The sequence below is a fragment of the Pleurodeles waltl genome, chromosome 12, assembly GCF_031143425.1.
Source record: "Pleurodeles waltl isolate 20211129_DDA chromosome 12, aPleWal1.hap1.20221129, whole genome shotgun sequence".
Lineage (NCBI taxonomy): Eukaryota > Metazoa > Chordata > Amphibia > Caudata > Salamandridae > Pleurodeles > Pleurodeles waltl.
Window position 1 is genome coordinate 612220810 of NC_090451.1, and position 12160 is coordinate 612232969.

Sequence of the window (12160 nt, forward strand, 5' to 3'; positions counted from 1 at the left end):
GTCTGCTTTTGCCTTTATTAAAAACAGTATTGGTAAGATGCCCACCTTGGGGAATTTTGATGTATTTGCGAAAACCATATTGCATACAGATGTGAGCATTAATGGTTTAGGAGCCGTTTTAACCCAGAAAGTGAGTGGTGAAGAAAAAGTAATTGCTTTTGCTTCTGGATCTCTTAAGGGAGCGGAACATAATTATTCTGTTATAGAGAGGGAGGCTTTGGCATGTGCTTGGGCAATTAGACATTTCAAATTTTATTTGTGGGGTTTGCCTTTTTTAGTAAAAACTGATCATAGGCCTCTTATCCAGATTTTCTCCTCAACGAAGAGTGAGAAATTAACACCCAAAATAAAAAGATGGGTGGAGGGTTTGATGGAATATAATTTCCAGGTGGAATACATGCCAGGTACGAGAAATAGTGTGGCTGATTATTTATCACGTGCTTCAATCAATCGTGAGGATGAGGTGGAGGAAGATGGGTGTGTAATCAATTGGGTCAGAGAAGTGGCCATTTCTGTGTGAAGGAGCAAGACTCTGAAAGGAAAGTACTTGAGGAATTTATTGTGAAAGGATGGCCAGATTTTAAAGAGGTTCCTGTTTCTCTGAAGGGGTTTTGGAATAAAAGAGATTAACTTTGCTTTTCCAAAGGTGAACTATTCAGAAGTACCAAGACTATACCACCTTTAGGTGTGAGGGAAAAGACAATCAACTTGGCTCATGAAGGCCATTTGGGCAGGAGTTTAACCAAGTCAAGGTTGAGAGAGGTGTACTGGTGGACTGGTTTGGATCGTGAAGTGGAGGCTGTGGTGACAGACTGTGTATCCTGTGCACGAAGTGATAAGAGCAAATCTGTTGTCAAAGCTCCGCTTTCCCCTGTTGAGGTATCTGGGAAACCCTGGATGAAGTTAGGGCTGGACTTCATGGGTCCATTCCAGCTATTACCTGCCAATGAGCGCTGTGTCATACTTCTTGTTGATAATGCCTCAAAATGGGTGGTGACAAAGTGCGTGAGCACCTTGGACACTAAAGTTGTGATTGAGTTCCTTAAAGAGGAGTTCGCTCAAGAAGGTATACCTAGTCACCTTGTGACGGACAATGGAGTGCAGTTGACATCCCAGGAGATGCAGGAATTCTTGAAATTTTTAGCTGTGGTGCACTTGAGGACTGCTTTGTATTTACCTCAAGCTAATGGTCTTGCTGAACGCATGAATAGGATGGTAAAGTTTTGTGTTCAGGAGGCTATAGAAAACAGGGCTCCTTTGTCTGACCTTCTTAGAGAGATGAGGTGGGCACATCGCAATACTCCTAATACCATCACTGTGATTGCCCCTTTTGAGTATTTGAGAGGCAGGAAGGGCTGTACAAAAATGAATCCAGCATGGATGAAGAGGATGTTGTTACAGTTGGAACAAGGGGGATGAGAAATTTAACAGGGGGCCTGAGCTCAGGAGAGCTTATCAGCAAAAGTATAAATCTAGGTATGATTCCAAACATGGTGCCTCTGAGGTTAAATGGGTAGTGGGTGAGAATGTGTTGGTAAGGAAACCTAGTTTTGGGAGGAAGGGTAGTTCGGGATTCATGGGTCTGTTCCGTATTAAAGAAGTGAGAAGAAATATGGTTGTTTTAGACAACAATGACGTATGTAGCATGTCCCGGATTGTAAGATGTCCATTCCTTGAACTGAAACCATCTTACTCGTCTGACGGGTCTAATGTGTTGACGCATCATTCAGACAAGTACAATGCTCCTATTAAGTTGGGAAGAGGTTCTAGAGTTCGATGCAAACCTCAATGGATGAAAGACTATGGGGGTCATTCTGACCCCGGCGGAGGGTCGGCGGGAGCACCGCCGACAGGCCGGCGGTGCCCCGCAGGGCATTCTGACCGCGGCGGTAAAGCCGCGGTCAGACCGGCAACACTGGCGGTCTCCCGCCAGTGTACCGCCGCCCGTTTGAATCCTCCAAGGCGGCGCAGCTAGCTGTGCCGCCGAGGGGATTCCGACACCCCCTACCGCCATCCAGTTAGAACCGGATGGCGGTAGGGGGGGTCGCGGGGCCCCTGGGGGCCCCAGCAGTGCCCATGCCACTGGCATGGGCACTGCAGGGGCCCCCATAAGAGGTCCCCTATGAGTATTTCACTGTCTGCTTGGCAGACAGTGAAATACGCGACGGGTGCAACAGCAACCGTCGCACCTTCCCACTCCGCCGGCTCGATTACGAGCCGGCTTCATCGTGGGAAGGACGGTTTCCCCTGGGCTGGCGGGCGGCCTTTTGGAGGCCGCCCGCCAGCCCAGGGGAAACCTCAAAATACCGCGGTACGGTATTTTGGCGGCTCCCGCCGGGCGCGCGGTGACCGCGCCCGGCGGGAGTCAGAATGACCCCCTATGTGTCCGGAAAGACTATGGCCCTCATTACAACCCTGGCGGTCGGTGTTAAAGCGGCGGTAATACCGCCAACAGGCTAGCAGAAAAAAATGGAATTGCGACCGTGGTGGAAACCGCCAACATAGACAGCCACTTTAACACTCCGACCGCCATGGCGGTACAAACAAACTACGCGGCGGACAACGCCAACAGACAGGTGGAACACAATGTACCACCCACCTTATCACAAAACCACTATACGCCACCTTTTCCAGGGTGGAACCAATGTGAATAAAAACACGGCGGAAACAGTACACAGAAGGGGAAACACTCACCTCTCCACACCCCACGAGGAACCAGGACGCCATGGACCCCGAACTGCAGATTCTGCCGGCGATGGACTTCCTGCTCCTCTATCAGGCGCTCCAGCGACGGCAGCGTCGACCACGGTGAGTACTGCACCTACAACACAGGGGAGGGGGGAGGGAAAAGAGAGTGACACACACACGCAACACGCAACACCTCCACCCTCACCCACAACACCATACACACAAACACATGCTGCAACATTACACATACACCCCCTACTCCCCCTTGAATAACGCAAGGACAAAAGGAAATGATTGTAACGATCGTAATAAAAGAAATCCATCGGTCAAAACTCAAAATCCAGTATATACAATTATGTACACCAACTACACAAGTCCGGATAGTGCACCAAACATTGTCCGTGGACCACTGGACCCAAAATGCATGAACGAGGCCCACACTAGATACCTGACTGGAAACGGAGAGAACACTGCTGGGGCATTAGATCCAAAATAAACAGGCACCTCAGGAGGAGGGGGAGGGGGGCACCTCAGCTAGATGAACGCACAACGCCACTGCTCCACGAGGGGGCTCCATGCCCATTGATGTATCCTTTGGAGTGCAAAGCCACAGTCTCTCAAGGCTCTCCAGTGGGTGGTTTGCCCACTGCTTTATCCTGGGGAGTGCAAAGCCACAGTCTCTCAAGTCTCTCCACTGGGTGGTTTGCCCACTGCTGCATCCTAGGGAGTGCAAAGACACAGTCTCTCAAGTCTCTCCAGTGGGTGGTTTGCCCACTGCTTTATCCTGGGGAGTACAAAGCCACAGTCTCTCAAGTCTCTCCAGTGGGTGGTTTGCCCACTGCTGCATCCTGGGGAGTGCAATGCCGCAGTCTCTCAAGTCTCTCCAGAGGGTGGTTTGCCCACTGCTGCATCCTGGGGAGTGCAAAGCCAGTCTCTCAAGTGGATAACAGTCTCCACTGGTTCTGGAGGGGGCTTTGTGCCCAGAGTGCTTCATCCTGCCAAGGACTGAGGTAGTGAATGTGATACTCCACTGGTTCTGGAGGGGGCTTTGTGCCCAGAGTGCTTCATCCTGCCAAGGACTGAGGTAGTGGATGTGATACTCCACTGGTTCTGGAGGGGGGTTAGTGCCCAGAGTGCTTCATCCTGCCAAGGACTGAGGTAGTGGATGCCTTTCTCCACTGGTTCTGGAGGGGTCTTTGTGCCCAGAGAGCTTCATCCTGCCAAGGACTGAGGTAGTGGATGCCTTTCTCCACTGGTTCTGGAGGGGGCTTTGTGCCCAGAGTGCTCCACTTGCATTGTGGCTGCAACAATACACTCGCCTGGGTGTGTGTGCCACGAGATTGCCGAGATACAGGTAGGTTGATAAGCCAGGGAGGCAGAGACATACCCCACACTGCTGTTGCTTCGCGTTCCATATGCAGGTGACAACTGTGATGACAGTGATGCTTCATGGAAGCTGCCCAGGCTCCTGAAACTCACCACCAGCCTCGGACGACTGACCACAGGGGATAGCAGCCATGTTTGCGGTGGTGCCACTGGCTCAGGATGTCGCGGGGCTGCTGGCGGTGCTTGCGGCAGTGTCAGTCGCGGCAGTGCTTGCGGCGGGCTCTGTGGTGGCGGTGCTGGCTGCGGGGTCTGTGGCAGCGGTGCTGGCAGCAGGCTTTGTGGCGGGAGTGCTGGCTGCACGCTCTGTGGCAGCAGTGCTGGCGGCGGCCTCTGTGGCAGCTGTGCTGGCTGCGGGGTCTGTGGCAGCGGTGCTGGCAGAGGCCTCTGTGGCGGTGGTGCTGGCTGCGGGGTCTGTGGCAGCGGTGCTGGCGGCAGCCTTTGTGGTGGTGACGGTGCTGGCTGCAGGGTCTGTGACAGCGGTGCTGGCGGCGGGCTCTGTGGCAGCGGTGCTGGTGGTGGGCTCTGTGGCAGCGGTGCTGGCTGCGGGGTCTGTGGCAGTGGTGCTGGCTGCGGGGTCTGTGACAGCGGTGCTGGCAGAGGCCTCTGTGGCGGTGGTGCTGGCTGCGGGGTCTGTGGCAGCGGTGCTGGCGGCAGCCTTTGTGGTGGTGACGGTGCTGGCTGCAGGGTCTGTGACAGCGGTGCTGGCGGCGGGCTCTGTGGCAGCGGTGCTGGTGGTGGGCTCTGTGGCAGCGGTGCTGGCTGCGGGGTCTGTGGCAGTGGTGCTGGCTGCGGGGTCTGTGGCAGCGGTGCTGACAGCAGGTTCTGTGGCGGTGCAGGTGGCGGTGCAGGTGGCAGTCTTCTCCGCCATACAGGTTGGCGTCGACGTGGACAGAAGGTGTGACACTGGTCCCTCAGTCGGGTCCACCATGCCCTCTCCTGACCTGCCCTTCAGTTTCCAGCCCTTCCCCACCTTTGATGGTGGGGCAGCTGTCCTGCCACTATCCCCTTTCGTTTTTTGCTTGACCCCTTGGTGGCAGGTGTTTTTGGCTTCTCCCTCTGGGATGTGGGCACTTTTTTTACCTTGGCAGGTGGCGGAATGTCCTTGCCCTTGCTCCGTGGCACACTGGCAGCCCTGATGGTTGGCACACTCCATGACCCCGCAGTTGCTGGCACCACTGTGCCTGGGGATGTGGTGGCTGAGGTGCTGGGCTGGGACCTGGAAAGCCTGGCCCTAGGGGAAGGACGGGGGGGGAGGTGTAGGAAAGAGGTCAATATTAGCCTGGAAAAGTTTTTTAGACACACTGGGATGGGTAAATGGAGGGGGTTTGGGAGTGGAGGTAGAGGTAGTGGTTGTAGGAGGTGTACATCTGCTGAATTTGGTTGAAGGTGCATGGGCTGGAGGCTATTGTGAGGTGGATGGCTGTTGGGTGGGTGTGTGACTGCATTTGTGGACTTTGGGAGGAGGGCTGACAGACACACTAGGAGAGGACACTGGGGATGTGTGAATGGTAGTGGAGGTGGTGAGTGCACGTGAGCGATGTGTGGTGATGGGCGTGCTGGTGATGGAGGTAGTGGCTGAGGATGTAGTGCATGCAGGTGTGAGTAGAGACGAGACAGGGAGGGAGGAGGGAGACGTGGAGGAGGGGGACACAGTGGAGGCAGTGGATGTTGGTATGTCTGCATGGGTATGATACTTGTGTGAGTGCCTGTGGGATGTGTGGTCTTTATGTATGCCTGAGCCACCCTTGTGTGTTGAGGTGTGTGCATGTTGGTCTGATGGTGTGCTTGGGATAGGCTGAAGTACAGGGGATTGGGTCTGGGTGGAGGAAGTTGGAGGGGGGAGGCTGGACACAGGGACAATGGATGCCATCAGTGCTGAGGCCAAAGCCTGAAATGCTCTCTGTTGGGCTGCCTGGCCAGAATGAATGCCCTCCAGGTATGCATTTGTTTGTTGCAAATGCCTCTCTGGATGGCATTTAGAATGGTAGACTGCCCAACAGTGAGGGATCTCAGGAGGTCAATAGCCTCCTCACTGAGGGCAGCAGGGCTGACTGGGGCAGGGCCTGAGGTGCCTGGGACGAAGGAGATGCCCACCCTCCTGGGTGAGTGGGCATGAGACACACGCTGAGGGGCTGCTGGGAGGGCGGTGCTGGTGGGGGGGTAGCGGTTGTACCTGTTGATGCGGGGGGCACAGAGGGGCCCGCCACCGCAAGAGAACTCCCATCAGAGGAGGAGTCGCTGTCACTGCTGTCTGCTCCTGTCCCTGCCTTGGAGCTCCCCTCGCCCTCCATCCCACTGGTGGCTTCAGACTCCGTTGTTTCATCCTCCAGAGCCAAGTGGGATGCAGCTCCCTCCTGCTCCGGTGCCAATGTTCCTCCGCCTAATGATGCTATTGCACACAAGAACAGGGAGACCACAAAAAGGGAGGGGAAGACAGAAGAAAGACACGTTCAGTGGATGCAACACCACCACCGTTGGCGGACACAACAAACACATCAGCCCTCTGCACTACGCCATGCACTTTTAGTTCCTAGATTTATCACATGCCCATGGGGTACAAGGCCTAAGCCCGATTGCTGCACACCTGGAAGTCACAGGAGCCTGACTATGTGTAGATGGCACTAACCACTAGGTGGGTTGGGGTGCCACAGAGCCTGCCTCACAAGGGACCTTGCCTACAAAGCTTGCCCTGGCCGAGGGGAACCCACTGCCCACCTCCCCCGCCCAGACACCTTGTAATGCGTGCAAAGTCAGCAGAATAATAGTGTACTCACCCCCTTGTGGCTGATGTGATGCCCTCAAGCGCCCATCCAACTCCGGATACGCCACTGCCAGGATCCGGAACATCAGGGGGGTCATGGTGCGACGGGCACCCCTCCCACGTTGGGAGGCCATCCCCAGCTGGGCTTCTGCCGTCTTCTTGCTCCAGCGGCGAAAGTCCTCCCATCTTTTCCGGCAGTGGTTGCTCCGTCTGTGGTGGTCCCCCAGGGTCCGGACGTCCTTGGCGATGGCATGCCAAATATCCTTCTTCTGGTGGGCGCTGACCTAGAGGAATAGTACAGGGGGAAAAGGAAAATCTTTACCCGTCCGGACCGTCATCCTCTTTGGCCCACATTCCCACCCTTGCCCTGACGCACATACACTCACTGTCCGCACATGCAGGCATCGCTCCCCCCCCATTTTTCTTCCATCCACACCACTCCAAACAGGCATTGCCCATGCAGCATTCTCACAGTGTACCCACCTGTTTGTCTGGAGGACCGTACAGTTGTGTGTACTGGGGGAGGACCCCATCCACTAGTTTCTCCAACTCCTCCGAAGTGAAGGCAGGGGCCTTTTCCCCAGACACATTAGCCATCGTCGCTTCCAGACTGAGGTCACAGCAGCCACTTGCAGCGTAGGTCCTCTCCTGTTGAAGGTCAGGTATCAAGTGAGTGAACAGAGAGAAAATGGCGGTCACGTGCACGGTGGTGTGTACCGTTACCGCCGGCGTACATCGTCATTGGCTCCTGGGACCCATAGGGTCCAATGTTAACCAATGCAGGATTGCGCCGCTGTCTTCGACCGCCTACCGCGACAGTGTACAACGCCAGCGCAATTACCTCATATTCCCTTGTCCCACCTTACAGGTCAGGCAGCCGCCATTTCAGGGGGCCACATGGCATTAATTTTAACTGCGTCACACCAATGTAGGCCTTGCATACACACAGTAACAGGCACATTGCCGATTAATAAATGTGTGCAAATGACATTTTTTAATACCTCAGTGTTGGCTGACTCTGTGCTCGCTGTTCTCATCCATAGGGCACGTTTGCTGGGGCAGGTGATGAGATGGCGGCATCCTTCAGTGTACAGACCGCTGGTGGACCTGTCGACAATGGAAGAGAGACACGTAATAGTCAACTATAGACTTGATCGTGCAACAATCCATTAACTGTGTGCCCAGTTGGTGCCAGACCTGATGTCAGCTATCCGCCATCCCACAGGATCCCCCCTCTAGTGCAGGTCCTGTCAGTACTCCATTTCCTGGCAAGTGGTTCCTTTCAAACAACAGTGGCCATTGCATCAGGGATGTCCCAGCCAATGTTCTCTTAAGTGTTGTCCAGAGTGTTGTCTGCCCTGCTGAGACACATGCGCAGCTACATCGTGTTCCCTCAGGTGGAGGATTTGCCCACAGTGAAAGGTGACGTCTATGCCCTGGGACATATCCTCAACATCATAGGTGCCATTGATGGGACACATGTGGCCTTGGTACCCCCCGCAGGAGTGAACAGGTGTACAAAAACTGGAAGAGCTACCATTCGATGAATATGCAGATGGTGTGTTTGGCCGACCATTACATCTCCCATGTGAATGTCAAATTTCCTGGCTCAGTGCATGACGCTTACATTCTCAGGGATAGCAGCATTCCTTATGTGATGGGGCAACTCCAGAGGCACAGTGTGTGGCTAATAGTTGAGGACAGGGACCATATACAGTGTGATTAGTTGTCTGGGGTTGTCCCTCGACATTTGCAGGTGACTCTGGTTACCCCAATCTGCCATGGCTCCTGACCCCAGTGAGGAATCCCAGGACAAGGGCAGAGGAACGCTACAATGAGGCACATGGGCGAACTAGGAGGGTGATTGAACGGACCTTCGGCCTCCTGAAGGCCAGGTTACGGTGCTTCCATATGACAGGTGGTTCTCTCTACTACTCACCAAAGAAGGTGTGCCAGATCATCATGGCCTGCTGTATGCTGCACAACTTTGCTTTGCGACGGCAGGTGCCTTTTGTGCAGGAGGATGGTCCAGCTGGTTGTCTTGTGGCAGCTGTGGAACCTGTGGACAGTGAAGAAGAGAAGGCAGAAGAAGAGGATATTGACAACAGAAACAACATTATCCAGCAATACTTCCAGTGAGACACAGGTAGGAAGATTTCACTGCCTCACACATCTCATACTAATGTTGGAGCTAGCATAAGTCTGTCATTTTCACTCAGTGTATGGACCCTGACTTGTCACTTTGCCTTTCCATTTAACAGATGTGGGTCCCACTTTGTGCCCTATGCTATACTTCCTCCAGCCCTACAGCTGTGTTTCATCGGTATGTGAACAATTAAATTGACATTGCTATGTTCCATAGTTATTGCAATTACACATTTGTGAAAGCACAGACTGACTCCAGATTGTTTTGTGAGTGAAGTGTGTTTATTTCTGTGCAAATAAGTGGAGGGGGTTGTAAAATGGGCAGGGGTGATGGTGGAGGAATGTCCATGACAGAGTCCAGTCTATTTGTTTCACAGGTGCATTGTCTAAAAGGGCATAGGAAGTGGAGCAAGGGCAGGGATTGGATGGATGGACAGGGTGACAAAGTGGGACAGAAGGGTGACATTCAGGAGGGTCTCATTTCCTGGCAGGGGTTTTGCAATGTTCTCTGTCTTGTTCCGGGATCTCAGGGACCGTTTGCGGGATGGCTCTCCATCTGCAGGGAGTGGGGTGCTGGTGTTGTGTTCCTGTGGCAGTGGCTCCTGTCCACTAGTGCCGGCAGAGGTGGAGGGCTGTTCATCATCCAGGCTAGTGTCAGGGGCCCCTTGTTGTGCCACAGTGTCCCTCCTGGGGTTGACAAGGTCTTGCAGCACCCCTGTAATGGTGACCAGAGTGGTGTTAATGGACTTCAGTTCCTCCCTGATCCACAGATAGTGTTCCTCCTGCAGCCGCTGGGTCTCCTGAAACTTGGCCAGTATCATTGCCATTGTCTCATGGGAATGATGGTACGCTCCCATGATGTTGGAGAGGGCCTCATGGAGAGTGGGTTCCCTGGGCCTGTTCTCCCCATGTCGCAAAGCAGTCCTCCCAGTTCCCCTGTTATCCTGTGCCTCTGTCCCCTGAACCGTGTGCCCACTGCCACTGCCCCAAGGTCCCTGATTGTCTTGGGTTGGTGGGTTTGCCTGGGTTCCATGTAGTGGTGGACACACTGCTGATTCACGTGTCCTGGGGACAGAGGGATGGGCCCGCTGGGTGGGTACTGTGCTGGTGTTTCCTGAGGGGGGAGGCTCTGTGGTGGCTTGTGCCAGGGGAACCGACTGTCCCGAGGTCCCTGATGGGCCGGGCTGGACATCTTGATCCAGTTGTGCAGAGCTGCTGTCATCACTGTGGGTCTCTTCCATGGGGGGACTGGATATGTCTGGTACCGCCTGTCCTGTGACGTTGGGTAGGGGTCCTGCAGGGGTGTAAAGGCATGATTATTGCATCTGTGGGTGCCATTGTGTGTAATGGGTGAGTGACCCTGTACTCCAGTGCTTGTATTCTTGTCTAGGTCCTTGTGTGATAATTGGTTTGGGGTCTGTGTGGGTATCTGTAGTGGACATGCTTGGGTGATGGGTGTCCATGCATTGGTGTTACATGCAGGGCTTGGTTTTGGGATGTGTGGGTTGTGTTGGTGGGATATCTTTGGGTTGTTGGGGTGATGAGTGTGAGGGCAAGGGTGGGAGTATGTGATGGCATGCAGGTGGGGTGGGGGGGTAAGGTAGTAAAGCTTTGACTTACCGGAGTCCAATCCTCCTCCTAATACTGCGAGGCCCTCAGGATGCAGTATTGCCAAGACCTCCTTCTCCCATGTTGATAATTGTGGGGGAGGAGGTGGGAGTCCACCGCCAATCCTCTGTACAGCAATCTGGTGTCTGGAGATCACGGAACGCACCTTCCCCCGTAGGTCGTCCCACCTCCTTCTGATGTCATCCCTAGTTCTTGGATGCTGTCCCACTGCGTTGACCCTGTTGACGATTCTGCACCATAGATCCATCTTCCTAGCAATGGAGGTGTGCTGCACCTGTGATCCGAATAGCTGTTGCTCAACTCGGACGATTTCCTCCACCGTGACCCCGAGCTTCTCCTCAGAGAACCTGGGGTGTCGTTGAGGTGCCATGATGTGGGGTGGTTGATGTGTGAGGTGGTGTGTGTTGTGATGTGTGAGGGGATGTGTTGTTGTGTGTTGTTTGAGGTGCGTGGATGTTGTGTGACTGATGATGTTGTGTGCCTGTGGATGCTGGTGTTCTGTTTCCTATTCTCTCTCTCTCTGTTTCTTCCAAAAAAATTCATTTGAAGGGGCTGTTGGTAATGTGGGTGTGTGTTTTATAGTGGTGTGAGTGTGGTGTGTGTATGTGTATCAGGTGTGTGTATTTTGAATTGTCTAATGTGGTTGTGTTTTGTAAATGTGTGTGTATTTTGAGCGCGGCAGTGTGTACCGCCAATGGAATACCGCTGTTGAAAGACCGCCGCATGGATTTGTGGGTCGTAATAGTGTGAGCGTATTCCTGCTGGCATGACGGTGTCGGTTTTGTTATTGCCAGTTTATCACTGACCTTTGGTGTGCTGGACTTGTGTGGGTGTCTGGATTATGGTGGATTCCGAGCTGTGGGTTGTAATAGCTGTAGCCGAATTCCACTGCCGCAGCAGTGTGTTGGCGGTCTTCTGCACGGCGGTAAGCGGGATTTACCGCCAGGGCTGTAATGAGGGCCTATGTGTCCTGATTTTTTTTTTTTTTTTTTTACAGTTTAATAGTTGTATTTGTATTTGTTTTTGTTTTCTTTGTCACAAATTACTACTGTTTTGTACTAATGTAGGTAAGGGGGATGTGTTATGTTCTACTGTGTGATAGACTGGTAGACTGCTCAGCCTGTGACAGAGAATTTTGCCAATTCTTAGGTTCTTTTACTGTGTAATGGGAACTTTGGGGGCTGAAGGTTCTGGGGCAGTTGATGCAAACTCTTGGATGATCTGCCTGCTCCGGTTGATGGTTCCTGAATAAAGACTTACACCAACAGCTTATGTGTGTCATTCTTCGACAATTTACTTGTAATCATCTCATTACTACATATTCCTCAGCATTGTTCCAGAGAGACATCTGGTATAACTGGTGCTGTGCATTACCACTGTATGAAGTAGTAACTCTTAAATAGGACCTCAAGAATTATGTTCGAAAAAGAAAAATTAACAGGTGGTAGTTCTGAGTTGGTGATAATTAGTTATATTATAAATAACTCAGATTTTATAATTTTGGGTGATTTCAATCACCACATCGATGACGCATCTAATCACCTGACACTA